General features: G+C 36.3%; 1 protein-coding gene and 1 pseudogene across 5 annotated transcripts in view; one reads left to right on the top strand and one right to left on the bottom strand.

Moving 5' to 3' along the window:
* Window positions 1-20898, top strand: part of CRY1 (cryptochrome circadian regulator 1) — a 93918-nt gene that overhangs the window by 34293 nt on the left and 38727 nt on the right. The window lies entirely within an intron of this gene.
* Window positions 15172-18029, bottom strand: LOC102996144 (40S ribosomal protein S8-like; annotated as a pseudogene).

Below are 20898 nucleotides of genomic sequence, written 5' to 3'. Positions count from 1 at the left end.
CAGTTTTTCTGGAAACTTTGTTTTAGATGTCTCTTGTAAACAGCATATATTTGGTTTTTTGGTTAATTGGTCTGACAGTTTGTATTTTTTAATTGAAGCCTATTTACATTTGTTATAATTGCCTATGTGTTTGGATTTATGTCTACCATCTTATTTTGTATTTTCTTTTTGTTCTGCTTATTTTATTTCTTTATCTTTGCTTCTTTTAAATTTAATTAATTGTTTTAAATTTTATTCATTTCTTTGTACAAGCTTGGGAATTATACATTATTTTAACTATTCTTCTAGCATTTATCCTAGAAATTACTGCAACTATACTGATCATTGTCCATATATTGGATCATATCTTAAAACACTTAAACTTTTAAACTCCAGTTAGTTTCCTCCTGACTTATATATTCTAATTCTGTCTGGTTTTTGTTTGTTTATTTGCTTTTAAAAAAGCCAAAATGCATTATTTTTATTGTTTTATAAAACTAGTGTTTATTTACCTACATATTTACTACCTTCTGTGTTCTTTATTCTTCTTAGCATCTCAAATATTACACTTGGAATCACTTTTCTTTTATCTCAGATATATCTTTTAGAATTATCTATAGTGCTAGTGGCAAACTCTCTCAAGTTTTGTTTGAATACTGTGTTTCTGTCCTTACACTGGTTATAGAATTCTAGATTGACAGTATTTTTTCTCAGCATATTGGAGATAATAGTTATAGTCAGCCACCATTTCCACTGTTACTTTTTTGAAGGTAGCATGTTGTTCCTTTTTGTCTAATTTTAAATCTTCTCTCTCTGTGATATATTCAGTTTTTCAGTGATGAATGTAGGTGTGAGTTTCTTAACGTTTATTCCTCTTGGATTTGTAAGGCTCTTTGAACCTGAGAGTTGGTATCTTTCATCAGTTCTGATAATTTTTCAGCTGTTACCTTTTCAAATATTGCCCTTACTTCATCTTCTTTCTGCTTTTGGAACCCTTTTTGTACATGTGTTAGATATTTTCACTGTGTTCTTAAGGTCTTCTCCATATTTTTCATCTCTTTGTCTCTCAGTATTTCATTTTATAAAATTTCTTTATGTCAGCTTTACATTTCATAAGATCTCTTTTTAACTTCATCATTATGTTTTATTTCAATTAGTTTTTAATAGAAGTTTTCTTTGGTTCCTTTTCAAACATGCCCTTTCTTTTTTTTTTTTTTTTTTTTTTTTGTGGTATGCAGGCCTCCGCCTGCTGTGGCCTCTTCCGTTGCGGAGGACAGGCTCCGGACGCGCAGGCTCAGCGGCCATGGCTCACGGGCCCAGCCGCTCCGCGGCACGTGGGATCCTCCCAGACCGGGGTGCGAACCCGGTTCCCCTGCATCGGCAGGCGGACGCGCAACCGCTGCGCCACCAGGGAAGCCCTCAAACATGCCCTTTCTTACTCCCTAAACTTTTTGTCTTGTTTTTGTTTTTTGCTTGTTTGCCTGCTTTTATTTATACATTTTTACTTTAAACATATTAATTAAATTATATTGTATTTGCTTTCAAAACATATCCAAACTCAGACCATGTTTCATACCTCCAAATTAACTACCTTGGCCCAAGACACTACATAGAATATTGTAATAGTTTCCTTTTAGACTTTGCTGGTTCTGCCTTTCCTCCCATTTAACCTATTATGATTCTTTGTGACCATAAGATCAGTCTTCTAGTGACTTACTTCTCAGAGTAAAAGACAACATCCTTACAATAATAGTTTATAAGATATTTTGTGAACTGGAACTTGATAACTTGCTAACCTAATCTCTTACCAGTCTGCCTTTCACTCTGTGTGCTGCAGTCATACTGGCCTTTTGAGTATTCTTTTTACAATATTAGGCATATTCCCCATCTGGCCTGTACATTTGCTGTTCCCTCTGCACAGAATGTTTTTCTACCAGCATGGCTTGCTCCCTTACTTGCCTTCAGGTCTCTGCACAAATGTTTCATTGTCACTGAGGATTTACCTGACAGTCTTATATAAAATAGCAATCTCCATTCTTTTATTCCCTAAAATCCCTATTCCCCCTTGAACCTTGTATTATTCACTTATTACCATTTGACTGATTTCTTTTTTGTTTCTTTATTATTCTGTCACCATCCCTCCCCCACTAGAATGTGAGCTCTACAGTAGTAAGAATGTCTTTTTAAAAAATGTCACAGCTGTGTGCCTAATATTTAGTACAGTCCCTGGTGCCTAGTAGGTTCTCAATAAATACTTGTTGAATAAATAAATGATTATATAGCATTATTCAAGCCACTGTCAATATGGTGAGTAGACCATCATTTTGGGAAAGTCACAAATCATATTACATTAGAATACTGTGGTTCGCCTTCTGTGACTTTTTAGATTTCTTCTTCTTTTATTATTATTGTTATTTTTGGTGTACTTATTTGGTTACTATTGGAGAAAGCTTCTGGCAAACTTGAGATAATTGTGTTTAATTTACGTCATGGATCAGAAAAATAAGTATAATTTTCAGTGTTTTTTAATAGATATTTTCAGAAAAGAAATTTTTTAGGCTATCTGACTATAAAAACCCATTATATATAGCTCTCGAAAACAGTTTGCTGTTTACAAATGTTTAACAGATTTTATTTAATTCCATGTAAGTCTCCTAGAGCCCCCAAATAAATCTCCTACCTGATTTTGCCTGTCCTTTTGAGGTTACAATGCAGTGCTCTCTAAAAATAGACAAAGATTAGTAGGAGGCCTAGATTACAAATACTTCAATGCGATTTTTGAAATGAGGACAGCATAAGTTACATATACTTGTACTAGTGTCGTTCAATTCCAGAGGTATATGATACTTTTATTAAAGATCATCTTACATTGCTAACACAAAGTGAAATGCTGTGCTATTAGAAGACCCATATCAAACATTATCTTTGTGAAACTTTATGACCCTCCCTTGACAGATTTAACTCCTCCCTGTTTTCTTAGTATCATAAACTTTGATCATACGATTTAATAAGAAATATAATAGTTTATTTTTATACCTTATTTTCATTAAATTTGGGAGGCCTTCAGGATGGGAGTTCTGTGTTTTTGTATCTCAAGAAAATGCCCAAATGTTGATTTAAAGAATGAATGAATGAAAATGCTTCAGATATACTTTTCTATATTTTGTCACTGGTTATTAATATTTAAAAATTATAAAAATGGTGTGGACCATACCACCAGTGGACCATAAAGATAGTAAAAGTTAATACACACCTAAATATGATTTTTTACCCAAGCAAAATAATGTACTTCACACAGTTAGTTCATTAAGTACACTTCTGTTGTTGCTCTTTTTTCCTCTACTTAGATTGTGTTTTGTCATATAATTATGTAATATCTGTATGGTCAGGGAACATTTTTTATTTGCAGATGTACAAACACATGCAATTGGAATTTGTTTGTGGTCCGTGGCAGGTCCAGACACTCTTGTTTGGAATTTAAGAAATGTCTCCTTCTCTCTCTTTCTCTGTCATTGGAAACTGCATGACACAATAGACCAGTTGGATTTAATTGACATCTACAGGACATTACATCCAAAAAAACCCAGAATGCACATTCTTTTCAAGCACACATGGAGTGGTCTCTAGCATAGACAACATACTAGGTCACAAAACAAGCCTCAGCAAATTTAAAAGGATAGAAATTATTTCAAGCATCTTTTCTGACCACAGTTGTATGAAACTAGAAATCAACGACAAAAAGAAAAACAGGAAAAGAATTAACACATGGAGACTAAACAACATGCTTCTAAAAAACCCAGTGGGTCAACAATGTGATCAAAGAAGAAATTAGAAAATACCTAAGACAAATGAAAATGAAAACACAGCCTTACAAAATCTATGGTATACAGCAAAAGCTGTTTTAAGAGGGAAGTTCATAGGGATACAGACCTTCCTCAAGAAACAAGAAAAATCTCAAACAACCTAACCTACCACCTAAAATAATTAGAAAAAGAACAGACAAAACCCAAAGTCAGCAGAAGAAAGGAAATAATAAAGATCAAGAGGAAATAAATACAATATACATAAAAATAGAAAATAGCAATAAAATCAAGAGCTGTTTTTTTTGAAAAGATAAACAAAATTGACAGCCTCTAACCATGCTCACCAAGAAGAAAAGAGACTCAAATAAACAAAATAAGAACTAAAAGAAGAGAAATAACAACAGATACCACAGAAATACAAAAAAATCATAAGAGAGTACTATGAAAAGTTATATGCCAACAAATTGGACAACCTAGATGAAATGGAGAAGCTTCTAGAAACATACAGCCTTCCAAAACTGAGTCAAGAAGAAATAGATGAGTTGAACAGATGATCACTAGAAGTGAAATAGAATCTGTAATTTTAAAAACTCACTCCAAATCAAAGTCAAGGTCCAGACAGCTTCACTAGGGAATTCTACCAAACATACAAAGAAGAACTTATACCTATCCTGCTCAAATTATTACAAAAAATTGAAGAGGAGGGAACACTCCCAAATTCATTCTATGAAGCCACCATCACCCTGATACCAAAACCAGACAAAGACACTACAAAAAAAGAAAATTACAGGCCAATGTCCTTCATGAATATAGATGGGAAAATCCTCAACAAAATATTAGCAAACCAAATCCAACAATACATACATACCATCATCAAGTTGGATTCATTCCAGAGTCACAAGGATGGCACAGCATACCCAAATCAATCAATGTGATACACCACATTAACAAAAGGAAACACAAAAACCACATGAGCATCTTAATAGGTGCAGAAAAAGCATTTGACCAAGTTCAATGTCCATTTATGATAGAAATTCTCACCAAAGTGGGTATAGAGGGAACATATCTCAACATAATAAAAGACATTTATGACACATCCACAGCTAACGTAATTCTCAATGGTGGAAAACTGAAAGACTTCCCACTGAATTCAGGAATAAGACGAGGATGCCCACCCTCACCACTTTTATTCCACGTAGTATTGGAAGTCCTAGCCACAGTAGTCAAACAAGAAAAAGATATAACAGATATCCACATTGGAAGGGAAGAGGTAAAACTGTCAGTATTTGCAGATGGCATGATATTCTATATGGAGAACCCTAAAGTCTCCACACAAAAACTATTAGAACTAAAAAATGAACTCAGCAAGATAGCAATATATAATATTAATAGGAATAGAAATAGAAATCCATTGTATTTTTTACACTAACAATGAAATATCAGAAAAAGAATGTAAAAAGAATCCTGTTTAAAATAACATTAAAAAAATAAAATACCTAGGAGTAAACCTAACCAAGGAGGTGAAAGACCTATATGCTGAAAACAATAAAATATTGATAAAGGAAATTGAAGATGATTCAAAAAAATGGAAAGATATCCCATGCTCTTGAAAGGATTAATACTGTTAAAACGGCCATACTATGGATTTACGGCAATCTATGGATTTAATGCAATCCCTATCAAATACCCATGACATTTTTCACAGAACTAGAACAAATGATCCTAGAATTTTTATGGAACCACAAATGACCTAGAATTGCCAAAGCAATCCTGAGGAAAAAGAGCAAATCTGGAGGCATAACCCTCCCAGACTTCAGACTATACTACAAAGCGACAGTAATCAAAACAGCCTGGTTTTGGCACAAAAACAGATATATGGATCAATGGGACAGAATAGAGAGCCCTGGGCTTCCCTGGTGGTGCAGTGGTTGGGAGTCCGCCTGCCAATGCAGGGGACGCGGGTTTGTGCCCCGGTCTGGGAGGATCCCACAAGCTGCGGAGTGGCTGGGCCCATGAGCCATGGCCGCTGAGTCTGCGCGTCCAGAGCCTGTGCTCCGCAACGGGAGAGGCCACAACAGTGAGAGGCCCACGTACCGCAAAAAACAAAACAAAACAAAACAAAAAAAACAGAATAGAGAGCCCAGAAATAAACCCCCACACCTATAGTCAATTAATCTATGACAAAGGAGGCAAGAATATACAATGGAGACAAGACAGTCTCTTCAGTAAGTGGTGTTGGGAAGGCCAGACAGCTGCATGTAAATCAATGAAATTAGAACACTTCCTCACACCATATACAAAAATAAGCTGAAAATGGCTTAAAGACCTAACTATATGATATGACACCATAAAACTCCTAGAAGAGAATATAGGCAAAACAGTCTCTGACATAAATCATAACAGTATTTTCTTAGATCAGTCTCCCAAGACAAAAGAAATAAAACAAACAAAAAAACACATGGGGCGAATCAAACGTAAAAGCTTTTGCACCACACAGGAATCCATCAACAAAATGAGAAGACAAACTATGGACTGGGAGGAAATATTTGCAAATGATGTGACTGACAAGGGGTTAATATTCAAAATATACAAATAGCTGATACAACTCAATATTGAAAAAACAAACAATGTAATCAGAAAGTGGGTAGAAGACCTGAATAGAAATTGTTCCGAAGAAGAAATACAGATGACCAACAGGCACATGAAAAGATGCTCAACATCACTAATTATTAGAGAAATGTAAATCAAAATCACAGTGAGGTGTTACCTCACAGAGGGCAGAATGGCTATCTTCAAAATCTCTACAAGTAATAAATACTGGAGAAGGCGTGGAGAAAAGGGAACCCTCCTACACTGTCGGTGGGAATGCAAATTGGTGCAGCCACTATGGACAACAGTATGGAGGTTACTTAAAAAGCTAAAAATAGAGCTACCATATAATCCAACAATCCCACTCCTGGACATATATCCAGAAAAGACAAAAACTCTAATTCGAAAATATATGTGCACCCCAGTGTTCATAGCAACATGGTTTACAATAGCCAAGACATGGAAACAACTGAAGTGCCCATTAACAGACGACTGGTTTAAGAAAATGTGATATACGTATACATACGTATGTATATGTATACACACACACACACACACACACACACACACACATACAATGGAATATTTACTCAGTCATAAAAAAAGAATGAAGTGTTGTCATTTGGACCTAGAGAGTATCATACTTAGTGAAGTAATTCAGACAGAGAAAGACAAATATTATATGGTATCATATGTGGGATCTAAAAAATAATACAAATGAATACAAAACAGAAACAGACTCACAGACATAGAAAACAAATTTACGGTTACCAAAGGGAAAAAGGAGGGGGGAGGGATAAATTAGGAGTATGAGGGTAACAGATACAGACTACTATATATAAACTAGATAAGCAACAAGGATTTACTATACAGCACATGGGATTATGTTCAATATCTTGTAATAACCTAAATGGAAAATAATCTAGAAAAAAATATATCTGACTCACTTTGCTATATACCTAAAACTAATATAGTATTGTAAAACAACTATACTTTAATTTTTAAAAAGAGAGATTTCAGAATGATTCCAGTCAGTGGCTAGTAGATCCTCCCAGCTAGACTAAAGAGCTGAAAAATCTTAAGGCTGTTGTCCCATAGAACTTTAACATCCTGCCCAAATTGGAGAGAGGCCTGTCTAGAGAAGAATCGAGGGTGTGACCTCTCTTGAATGGAGAGGACTAAAGTCAGACTCATAGGAAGTTCATTGTTTTAAAGAGAGTTCTACTGGTGGAAGCACCACAGTGTGAACTGAGATGGCTCTAATTACACAGAGACTTCTGGGGGCCCAACTTTCTTTGAGTAGGAACAGAGTGAGAAAGCCAATCAGCTGCCAACAAGGACCATTTCTCATGGAAATGCAAAGACCCCTCCAAGGGCAGAGCTCTGAAGGACAAAGGACTGCAGTCTATTCTACTTAGTAAAGCACAGTTTCCTGACTTTCTCTTCCCTGTCTCCTCACTGTGCTCCCTGAGATGACCGTCAAGTAAATTTCCCATTTTCAAGTTCTTGTCTCAGGGTCTGATTTTGGAAAATCAGACTATGATGCCAGACATCCTTATTTTGTCCTCAACTATAGTGGAAACTCCACTAGTGTTTTCCCACTAAGTATGATGCTGGATAACTCTGGAGAGAAGGGTTGAGTGACCCAAGACCTGACAAGAAGACACATGTATAGGGAGAAGCTGAGGAGGATGAGGAGTCCCAAGAATAAGATAGATTTGGGGGCCAGCAGAGGGTCATGGCCAGTGAGAAAGTTGGGGTAGGGAATAGCACTAGTGCTTTAGGGTGGAGATGTCTAATATTCAACTTTAATTGTTACCTGTCTTGTAGTGTCATTTCCTACCACTACCCTAAACTTTCAATAAAAGCCTGCTGTCCATTAAAAAAAACAGTGGTGAAAGATAGGTATGAAGTATCCAACTATTTTTTTATCACTGTTTTTATTATAGATTAGTTGTTGAATTCCATCAAGTTCCTTTTATGAATATCGTGACTCATCCACTCTTCTCCAGAATGATCATTATGAATAAAGCTACTGTGAACATTTTTGTATATGTCTCCCATTAAACATGTCCACACATTTTGGGGGTATATATACATAGGAGTGGCATTGCTGGGTCATAAAGTGGGCATTTCTTCACTGTTAGCAGACACTGCCAGTTTTTCCAAGTGGTTATATCATTCACATTCCCACCAGCAGTGCATGGGAGTCTGAGATTACCTATGTTGTTGTCAACACTTGTTATTGTTAGTCTTTTTATTTTCAGTCATTCTGATAGATGTGAAGTGTTATTTCATTATAGCTTTAATTTTCACTTCGTGACTACCAAAGAAGTTGAGCATTTTTTCATGTGGTTAGTAGTCATTGGATACTCTCTTTGGGGAAGTGCCTGTTCAGCTCCCGTGTCCGTTTTTCCATTGTGTTAATATTTTTGTCACTGGTTTATAAAATTTCGTTAAATACATTTTTAAAACAACTTAAATATGGGGGTTAAGATGGGCTGAAGTAAAAGCATGAGAAAAGATATATGATGCAAAGGCTAACAGAAAGCTGGTATCGCTTTAGTAATATCAGATAAAGTAAAGTTTAAAGCAAGAAGCATAATTGTTAGAAATAAAGAGGGATGTTTCACAGTCATTAAAATGGACAGTCCTCCAAATTCTAAATTTGTATGTGTAAAGTATAGCCTCAAAATACAGAAAGCCAAAGCTGATAGAACTAAAAGGAGAAACAGACAAATTCAAAGTCACAGAGAAATATTAATACACTTCTTTCAGTAACTAATGGAATAAGCAGACCAAATATCAGTAGTGTTATAAAGGATTGGAACAATATGATTAACAACTTTGACTTAATTCACATATGTAGAGCATTTTATCCAACACCTACAGTGTACATATTCTTTTCAAGGGCACATTGAAAGATTAACAAAATTAATTGTATCCTGGGTCATAAAGCAAGTCTCATATTTCACAGCATTGAAGTAACAGAGAATATGTTCTCTAATCACAATGAAATAAGCTCAGAATTAATAACAAAAAGATAATTAGAAAAGCCCCAAATACTGATAGTTAAGCAATATTCTTATAAATAATAAAGAAGAAATCACAGTGGAAATTTTTAAATATTTTGAACTAAATGACAATGGCATGCCAAAATTTGTGGAATACAGCTAAAGACATTTATGGCCCTAAAAGCATCAAGTTGAAAAGAAGAAAGACTGAAAAATCTGAAACATAAGCATTCTTTCCCAAGAAGTTGAAAAAAAAATCAGAAAAACTAAACTGCAAGAAAGTGAAAGGAAGGAAATAATAAATATGAACAAAAATTAAAACTGAAACAAACAAAATTGAAATTAAAACCTCTTGAAACAAACAGAATAAAACAAAATCCCCAAAGCTCTTTGTCCTATATTTTCCCATTTCAGTAAATAGAAATTGTATCCTATCATGTGCTCTGAATTTGGAATCAACCTTGACTGCTCTCTTTCTCTCACACCTCACATTTGTCAGGTGATCCTATAGATGGGTGGTCCCCAACTCCCAGTCCGCAGACCAGTACGGGTCCGTGGCCTGTTAGGAACTGGGCAGTACAGCAGGAGGTGAGTGGCGAGCGAGCATGCCGCTCCCCATCGCTCGCGTTACCGCCTGAATCATCCCCCACCAACCCCCGGGGAAAAATTGCCTTCCACGAAACTGGTCCCTGGTGCCATAAAGATTGGGGACTGCTGCTATAGGTTATACCTTAAAAATATATCCAGAATCCAGTCACTTCTCCTTCCCTTTGTTGATTACAGCCTGACCTAAGCCATCATTATCTCTTACCTGGATAACTGCTGCAATTTCTTAATTGATCTCTGTATTCCTTCTCCTAGCCCAGTTCTTCATATGATAGTCAGAATTACCCTGTAAAACCTTCATGTCACTCTTGCTCTCTTACCTTTCCAAGTCCCTTTCCATTTCCCTCGACATAAAAGCCAAAGAAAGCCCTTACAATGGCCAAGGAGACCCTGAATAATTTGCTCACCTCGTCTTATTTTTTGCCTTCTTCCTGTCCCTCCCTGAGCTGCAACCATACTGGCCATCTTGCTGTTCTTCAGACATGCTATTGAATCTCTAGGCTGTCGCACTTACTGTTCCTTTTCCCAAATATCCACTTGGCTTACCTCACTTCAGAACTCTGCTAAGTATCACCTTATTAATGAAATCTTCTCAATCAGCCCATAAAACAGCAATCCCCTTCCCCCATACTTGGCACTTCCTACTTTTTTTCTGTAATATATTCCTGGCACCTAGTAGACACTCAAGTGTTTATTTGTTAAATGAATAAATTCATGGATGGAACTATTCAAGTGGTTACTACCGGAAGTGATGTGAAAGTAATATTTATGTAAGAAAAACTTCCCAGACCTGTTTATTTCAAGGTACAATGCTCTGATTCTTCTGTTTTTTTGTTTTATCTTGAAATAAGTTTAGGCTTACAGAAGAGTTGCAAAAATAATACAGAGAGAGGGCTTCCCTGGTGGTGCAGTGGTTAAGAATCCGCCTGCCAATGCAGGGGACACGGGTTCGATCCCTGGTCAGGGAAGATCCCACATGCCGTGGAGTAACTAAGCCCGTGCACCAGAACTACTGAGCCTGCACTCTAGAGCCTGTGAGCCACAGCTACTGAGCCCACGAACCACAACTACTGAGCCCACGTGCCACAACCACTGAAGCCCACGCACATAGAGCCTGTGCTCCACAACAAGAGAAGCCACCACCATGAGAAGCCCGTGCACTGAATGAAGAGTAAACCCTGCTCGCTGCAACTAGAGAAAGCCCGCATGCAGCAATGGAGACCCAACACAGCCAAAAAAAAAAAAAAAATAATAATAATAATAATAATAATACAGAGAGTTACCTTATACCCTTCACCCAGCATCTCTTAACGTTAATACCTTATATAATCATAATACAATTATCAAAAGTAAGAAATTAGCATTGGTACAATGCAGACTTTATTTGAATTTCACTGATTTTTCCACTAGTATTTTTTCTGTCCCAGAGTCCAGTCTAGAACTCCCTATTGCATTTAGTCATCATGTCTCCTTAATTTCTTCTGGCCGGTAACAATATCTCAGTCTTTCCTTATCTTTCAAGACCTTAAGACTTTTAAAAGTACTAGTCAGGCATTTTGTAGGATCTCTCTCAATTTGGACTTATCTGATGTTTTCTCATGATTAGATCAAGGTTTTGCATTTTTGAAAAATACCACAGAAGTGATATGGCCTTGTCGTATCAGGGGAGACATGGTATCAGTGTGTCTTATTACTGATGATATTACCTTTGATCATGTGGTTAAAATAGTGTCTTCCGGGTTTCTCCACTGTAAAATTACTATTTTTTTCCTTTGTAATTAATAAATATTTTGATAAATATTCTTTTTCTCCTGATATTTTCAGATATTAATTTTAGTATTCATCAGTGGATCTTGCTTGAAGCAATTATTATGTGCTATTCCAATCATGATTTTTTTCATTCCTTCTATATTAGTTGGAATTCTTCTGTAATGAAGACTTAATCCTTCTCCCCCCATTTATTTATTCAATAATTTATTTATAAAAGTGTGGGTTTGTATTTGTTTTATTCTTTGGGTTATAATCTATTACTGTTACCGTTTATTTTGTTTAAATTGGTCCAGCTTTGACATCCATCGTATTTTTAGACATGCACCCATCTTATTTCTCTTGAGCACTTCCTTACTTTCTGGCACCATGAGATGCTCCAGCTCATCTTGTATTTTTCTTGCTCTGCCCTGAAATCAGCCACTGCTCTGTGGAATCCTGGTTCTTCTAATTGGAGAAGGATATTTAGAAACCAAGATCTGGACACTTGTTTAATCTTTTATAGCCTTTTTTTGTGTCCTGGCACTCTTTTTTTCTTCTTCTTTTTTCATAGTCCTACCACCATGAAAACCTCTGAAAAACTTGACATATCTAGAGGAAAGTTAACATTATTAGAAGAGAATTTTCTGGTAGGAATATCAGAAAACCAATATGTGTAACTCTGTCATTTGCTTTTGTACCTGTGTTGAACAGATTTTATTTAGTTCTATTTTAATCCTCTAAAGCCTAGAAGTAGATTTTAAATATGATTTTTGGCCTATCCTCATAGTGTTACAATGTAATCGTTTCTAAAATTACACATGGGATGGTAAAAGTCTTAGATTTCAAGTACTTTGTGATTTGGGGATTAGGGAGGCATAAATTACATAGCCTTATACGTGTAAATTAACCTCAGAAGTTAAAATATATTTCAAGTAAAGACTGACTTAAATTGTTATCACAAAGTGCTGTGATAGATACTAAAGATCCAGATCAGTCATACCTGTAAAATTTTAGAGCTCTTCCTCAGCATAATTGCCTTCCTTTTACATGTCCTTTAACAATAGGGACTTCAATAATACAATATATTACTAGAATAATAAATTTGCACATCTTATTCCCATTAAACTTGGAGGCTCCAAGGACTGGAATTCTGGATGTATTTATTTATTATTTATTTTTACTTTTGGCTGGGTTGGGGTCTTCGTTGCTGTGCGCGGGCTCTCTCTAGTTGCAGCGAGCGGGGGCCACTGTTCGTTGCAGTGCACGGGCCTCTCATTGCAGTGGCCTCTCCTGCTGCGGAGCACAGGCTCCAGGCGTGTGGGCTTCAGCAGTTGTGGTTCACAGGTTCAGTAGTTGTGGCTCGCAGGCTCCAGAGCGCAGGCCCAGCAGTTGTGGCTCACGGGCCCAGTTGCTCCGCGGCATGTGGGATCTTCCCAGACTAGGGCTCGAACCCGTGTCCCCTTCACTGGCAGGCGGATTCTCAACCATTGCACCACCAGGGAAGCCCTGGATTTATTTTTGTGTGTCCTATTTAGATGCCCAGATGTTGGTTTATGAATGAAAGAATGTACCTCAGAATATGTGACTCTACATTTTATTAGATTACTAATAATTAATTCTCAAATATCTCTAAAGAGAGTAAAAGTTAATGTGAATCTAAATGAGTCTGTTTACCAAATAAGAAGTGATAGGATAGTACTTCAGGTTCATTTAGTTTCATTTATGTTTCTCTAAGCATAGAACAAGTTCTGTATGTAGTTATATAACATCTGTAAAGATGAGACGTTTCTTATTTTCAACTATGAAATTAATGGGATGTGTTTGAGGTCCATGACTGGTTCATAACTCACTTATTAATAATTAAGTAAAATTGACCCCTTTCTGTTATTGAGAATTGCATCAGACTTAAGATTCTAAAATTTCAGTTTGATTTCCATGTTATCTTCTTCTCTGCCTTTTTTTTTTTTTTTACCCTTTACCATTTTACCCCCTACTCTATCCTTCTTTGTTCATTCTTACTTCTCTGTCCCATCAGTCTTTGCTTCTCTGTCCCATATAAGACATAGAAGAGTATATGTCCCATATACTCTTCCTTCTTTCTATCATGTGTCCTTACTTCTCTCATGTGTTATTGCATCTTTATCCCCCCTCCCTCCCTTCCTTCCATCAGTCATTCTTTCCATATTTCCTTCTAGGAGTACACATATCTATCCTCTGCTTCTGTATATCCAGACCTCATTCCATCCTTTCTTTTCTTATGCCTTCTCTCTCTCCAGCCTTCTTTCTGTCCCATCATTCCTTCTGTTCATTCAAAGCGAAGGTCCTTTCTTCCATCAGTTCTTCTTTTCCTTAACCTAGTCTAATAACTACCATATATGTACTGATGAATTCCAATTTTATATCTCCCACCCACACACTTCTACCTTGGACTCCAGATTTAACAATCCCACTTCCTGTGCTATATTACCTCTTGAATTCCTACCCAGATACCAACTGCTCTTATCATTTTCTCTATTACCACTGTTACTCATGCCACCATCATCTCTCCTCTAGAGCAGTATAGTAGCCTCCTAAGTGGTCTTCCTATTTCTGCCCTTTGCCTGATACTCATTTTCTACCCAGCAGTCCAAGTGATTATTTTAAAAGTTAAGTCATGTCATGTCCCAGTCTCTGCTCAAAACCTTTCAAAGGATTCCTATCTTTTTTTATTATTATTGAGGTGACATTGGTTTATAAGTTTCATGTGTAAATTATAATTTAATTTATGTGTACACTGCAGCATGCTTACCACTAAACAGTCACCGTACAGTTAACCTCCTTTACTTATTTTGCGCTTCCATCCTCTCTGGTAACCACCAATCTTATTTTTCACAGATGAAAATAGAGATCTTATTTTATTCTTTTTTCCCCAGCTTTATTGAGATATAATTGACATGTAACTAGTCTTTTTCTGAAGGAGAGAAATTTCAAATAGAACTGTTAGATTACTGAAAAGCATTACACATAGATATGGGAAAGCATGCTTTTGAACATGTTAGACATTTTATTTAGTTATGTGTAAATCCTTTAAAGCCTAGAAGTACATCTTATACTTGATTTTGGCCTAACCTGGTAGAGTCACAATGCTGTGGTTTCTAAAATTAGGCAAGGAGTAAGAGTTCTAGATTATACATAGCTTTGTGTGATTTTTGAGATCAGAGAGGCTTAAGTTACATAGACTGTATTAGTGTAAATCGATTCCAGAGATTGAGTGATCTTGGCCGTTTTAAACTCTATTATTAATTTTAATAATTTTCTGTGTATTCCTTTTTTTATATGTTGATAGTGTCAATACCCATATCATCTGTAAATAATCATGTTTCTGTTTCTTCTTTTCCCATCCTTATACCCTTTATCTCTTGATCTCCTCATTACTACACTTGTTAGTACTACTAGTACCAGGTTGAATAGAAGCCGTGGCAGGCATCCTTGTCTTCTTCCCAATCCTAAAAGAAGTAATTTCAACATTTTACCATTAAATATGATGTTTTCTGTACTTTTTGTGAATGCCCTTTTTCACATTAAGGAGGTTACCTTCTAGTCCTGGTTTGTTGAGGCTAAAAGGAAATTGAATTTTAATAGCTACTCTTTCTGCATCTGTTCAGTTGGTCATGTGAAATTTTTTTATTCTATGAATGAGAGTAACTACATGAGAAAAATGAGAAAAACTACACTAACCAGTTTTTAAACATTAAACTAATCAACTTTCTGTGGATAAGCCCAACTTGATCATGATGTATATTTTTTAATGTATTGTATTTGGCTTGCTAATATGGTATGCTTGTGAGTGAGATTAGTTTGTAATTTTCCTTTTGTACTGTCCTTGTCTGATTTTGGTATCAAGGTAAATCTCACCTCATAAAGTGAGTTAAGGAGTGTTCCTTTTTTGTCTGTCCTCTGTATGAGGTTAGAATCCTCTGTAAAATTAAAACTATTTCATGAATGTTTGGTAGAATTCATCTGTACAGCTGACTGGCTCTTGTGTTTTCCATATAAGATTTTTAACCACGAATTCAGTTTCTTTAGTAGCTGTGAGACTGTTCATGTTCTTTATTTGCTCTTGAATCAGTTTTGGTAAGTTTTAAATTTCTTCTTGAGTCAGTTTTGGTAAGGAATTTATCCATTTTATCAAAGTTTTCAAATTTATTTGCATAAAATTGTTCATACTGCCTTATTTGCCATTTAATCCCTGCAATATCTGAGATTATATTCCCTTTTTTATTCTTAATATTGCTTATTTTGTCTGCTCTCAATTTTTCCCTTAATTTACCTTGTCAGTTTTACAGTATTGTTTCTTCAAGTAATAAATTTTGGCTTTGTCGTTTCTATTATGTATTTGTGTTCTTTTTTCACTGATTCCTGCTCTTGATCATTTCCTTCTTTCTTTTTCTTCTTTAGAACATAGAGAACAATTGGTGAACAATAGAACAATAAACACCTTTATTACTTGAGCTAAGATAGGAGGGAGGAGGATTTGTTTGCCTTTCCCGGCCTTGATTTTCCTCAGCTAGAACTCCAGCTCCTTGCATTCTAGCACATAGCCATCTGCTTGGCCACACTGGCCTGGTTTTGAAACAATGCATGCAAGGAGGCTTGCCCTGCTGGAACTGCTCCTCCAGAAGACTGATGATTTTGGCATTCTTTTTCCTTTCATCATATTTCTTCTGAATTTTCTTTTATCGTTTTTTTGTTTAAAATCCCTTCCTCCTCGGAAGTCACCTTGGCTCCCTTCTTGCAGCCCCAGGACAGTGCATAGTGGGACTCCTACCACTGTCAGAATAGGGTGCTGTCAATGAGCACGATGCAGTTCTTCACCAGGGTCTTGGTACTGACCAGTTCATTGTTGGAGGCACTGTAAACAATAATAAGCCTCGTTTTGCACGTACAACACTCCAAGCCTCAGGGGAAGTTCCCCATGTCCAGCCTCAAGTTCCCCACGGCCCAGCAACTTCTTGTTGCCTCCCTGCATGTGGAATGTGTGTATGAGGCAGGGTCAATCTTAGTGTTGGCAGCGGGGATTCCCAGCTCATACTTCTGCTTCTTGTGGTAGGTCTTTCTCTCGTTCCTAGTCTTGTGGCGCTTGTGCCAGTTGTTCCGAGATATGCCTATTGCTCAGTGCTGGCTGGAAAGAGATCATTTCCTTCTTTATATTTTTTTAAAGATTTATTCTGCTGTTTTCCTAACTCAATTTCAAGTCTTTTTTTCTAATGTAAGGATTTAAGCCTATATATTTTCTTCTAATACCTCTTTTTTTTTGTTTTTCATTCTGCACATTTTAGATTTTTTTTTCATTATCATTCAGTTTTAGGTATTTACTAAAATCCATTGTGATGTTCTTTGTCTGATAAATTGTTTGGAGAAGTGTTTTTTTTTGTTTTTTTGTTTTGTGGTACGCGGGCCTCTCACTGCTGTGGCCTGTCCCGCTGCGGAGCACAAGCTCCGGACGCACAGGCCCAGCGGCCATGGCCCACTGGCCCAGCCGCTCCGTGGCACATGGGATCCTCCCGGACCGGGGCCCGAAGCCGCGTCCCCCGCATCGGCAGGCGGACTCCCAACCACTGCGCCACCAGGGAAGCCCTGGAGAAGTGTTTTTTAATTTCATAATGTATGATAGATACCAATTCCTTTAAATCTGTTGAATAGTATTATGACCTAGTATAGTGTCAATTTTCATGAGTATTCCGTGTATACTTGAATAAATGTTCTCTACTTATTGGATATAATGTTCTATGAATGCTTTATATCTTACGTCTTTGTCTTTGGTTTTGTGTAGTTTCAATATGGTGTATCTAGATGTGGATCCTTTCTCTGTCTCATCTCTCCTTCTCTGTATCTGCTTATTTTTATCTGTTCTTTATTTCTGTTTTTATTTCCCCTCCTCTCCATCCCACCTCCCAACTGTATCCCCATGTTCCTCTCTTTCTTACCCTGCTTGAGATTCATGAGCTTCTTGAATTAATATCTTTCAGTGGTTCTGGAAAATTCTCAGTAATTTTCAGGTCTCTTATTCTGCAACTCAGATTAAGTTCTTGTTTCCTTGTGTATTTTATGATTGATTGATTGATTTTTGGTGGAACTTTTTCTGGAGAAATTGAAGCATGGGTTGAAGTTGAGAATCCAGAGAGGATTTATAATTTCTTTTAACAATTATCTCAGATCACAACCAACCTGGGACCCCGTTAAATGCAATGATATGCTTGAGACGTTTGGTACCATTTAAATTCCATGAATTTGCATTGATATTATGCATGGGGGGGGATGCACAAGAATTTTTTAATAAAGTAAATAATTTTAGATTTATAGAAAATGTGCAAATATAATACAGAGAGTTAGTTCCTGATTACTCTATACCCAGTTTCCCCAAATATTAACATCTTACATTACCACCGTATTTTTGTCAAAACTAAGAAATCATGGCACTAGCTAAATTCCAGACTGTATTCAGATTTCCACTAATGTTCTTTTTCTGTTCCAGGATTTCACCCAAATTACCACATTGCATTTAGTCATGTGTCCTTAGTCTCCTCTGTCCTGTGACAGTTCCTCAGGCTTCCCTTGTTTTTTATGACCTTTTTGATTTAGAGTTCTGGTCATGTATCTTGTAGAATAGTCCTCAATTTAGTTTTGTCTGATGTTTTTCTCATCTTTAGAGTGGGGTTATGGGTTTTTTGGAAAATATCACAAAGGTGAAGTGTTCTTCTCATCATATCGTACCAAGATGTACATGATACATGACTGACTTATCACTGATGATGTTTGCTCCGATATGTGGTTGCAGTACTGTTTGCCGGTTTTCTCCACTCTGAAATTACTATGTTTAACCTTTCCATTCAGGAATGGGAGATTTTATTTTCTTTCAGCCCAGACTGAGTAGAGACAGGCAAGTTTCCTTCCTATCCTATTAAGATTTATGTCTTATTTACATTTGAACTGTGGATGGAGCTCTTTAAAGCCCAGGTTTTATATTGAGGGTCTATTATTAGTTTCCTCAGTTGGATGGGCTTTGGGGCTTTATCTCCTGTCCTCCTCAACCTGGATTATGTTTAAGCTTTCCAGGGCTCTGTAGAAATCCTCAAGGCTAAAGCTGACCTTAGCACTCTGCTTAACCTCTTATGATTCCTTACTTTTGGGGCAGTCCAGTGAATTATGTTTAAAAGTTTTCTTTTGTTGTTTTTTGTTAACTTTTTGTTAGTTATTTCCATTAGGGTATCTTAATCCAATGTACTGTCAGCAACGGAAGTTAGTAGGTTTCTTTTGACATTGATTTTGAATATTTTTTAAAATGTTAACATTTGTATTGGGGGGAAATACAGTTTAGACTTAGAAAGTATGTTACTTGTAGTCATTCTCCCAATTCCTCCCTCCCCGCAACCCAAACACACACAGTTCTTATGAGTTTCTTAATTTAAGGATACTGTTTTCTCTGCGTTGATTTATCTTTCCTACCTGATCCTCATGATCAACACCTATTGATTCCAAACTCTGCTCAAGTGTTTTCTTCCTCATGCCTTCTCCTGTGTCCTTTCCCCTGCCCCCACACACAGTTTAATTTCTTCTGTGCTGCCATAATATACCCTTCATTAAGAAATATGAAGACATATATATCAATGTTGGTTTGAATATTATGGTAGATGTTATTATTGTTCACCATTATTCACCTGCAGGAAATTTATGCTTCTGCCTTCTTGAAGTTTGGCTTGCCCATGTAACCTGCTTTAACCAATTAAATGTGAGCAGAAATGCCTTGCCTGATCTGCAGTAGATACATAGCATGAGTGAGAAATAAACTTTAGTTATTTTAAGACACTGAGCTTTGAGAGTTGTTTGTTAACCTCAGTGTAACCTAACATATTCTGTCTTAATTGACACACATGCTCATCCCCCATCTTGAAGGCAAAAGCTGTATTTTAGTCATCTTTATGTCCTTAAAGCTGCCAGCCTAATTTTCCTAAAACATTTTAGATTATTATATATCCTTCAGGAAAGTAACATTATATAGTGCAAAGAGTGTGGGTTTAGAGTCAGACACATCAAAATTAAAAAATTTTTTACTTGATTGCTTAGCTGAGTTACTTTGGAAGATGTCCTTGAGTTTTAGATTCATTTTTAATGAGATACCTTATAAAGTTGTTGGGAATATAGTATATGTAAAGTACCTAGTACAGTAGACATTCTTTCCCTCTCACATTTCTTACTTCTCCATTGACTATTGAATCAAGTCTTTAAAAGTCCCTTTCTCCTGCTTTCATTAATTTATTTATTTGGTTAGTCATTAGATAAATATTTTTTGAACTGCTACTATATGTCAGGCATTGTCTAGTTACTGGGAAGTGGTGAACAAGGCCTAGTCCCAGTCTTTAAGGTGGTTACAGTCCTATGGCCAATAATTCTTCCTTCCTGTCTTCAGCTATCAAACAAAGTTATATTAATACTGCAAGTCCTCTCTCTACCATCACCTTGAAAATTTTGCCTAAATTTCTCCCCATCTCAAAAAAAAAGAAAAAAATCCAGAAGTGATTGTTCCCTCCTGATTGTTCAAAGCAAATTACTGGTATTCATATGTGTCTCTTATAATATATATTGCATTCTGCCATAACAGTTTCTGTTATATTCATATACATCATGTACATTTTCAGGTTTCTTTTCTAAATTTTAAGCTCCTTGAGTGTTGGAATTTCATATCATTTATCTTGTATTCCTCAAATCAAGAATATTATGTGGATAATGAATAATGTCATTCATTAGAAGGTGTTTTAGGAATTTATGGGGGCAGTTTTGGTAGTCATAGTGATTGGAGGGTCCTAGTGGAATTAATGAGGAGAGACTGAGGATGGAAAACTTCTTGCAGTGCTCAGGACAGTCTCTCAAAATAAATAGTTGTCCTCAGTCCCACATAACTTTCAAATATTATACTAGATGTTTCATGAAACATCTAGTAAGTAAAAAACTTATTCATGATTTTCAAAATCTAGAGCCTAAATCCATTTTTATGTGTAAACACTAGGTGTTTTTTACACAATTTTAATATACATTGAGTGTTCCTGAAATATATTGATCACCAATGTGAATCAAGGGAAGACTGAAATTCGTCCAGACCTCTACTAAATCTTGCTCAACAT

Source organism: Physeter macrocephalus, chromosome 6 (genome assembly GCF_002837175.3).
Source record: "Physeter macrocephalus isolate SW-GA chromosome 6, ASM283717v5, whole genome shotgun sequence".
NCBI classification, from domain to species: domain Eukaryota; kingdom Metazoa; phylum Chordata; class Mammalia; order Artiodactyla; family Physeteridae; genus Physeter; species Physeter macrocephalus.
Note: the sequence above shows the minus strand (reverse complement) of the source record. Positions and strands in the feature narration are given on the sequence as shown.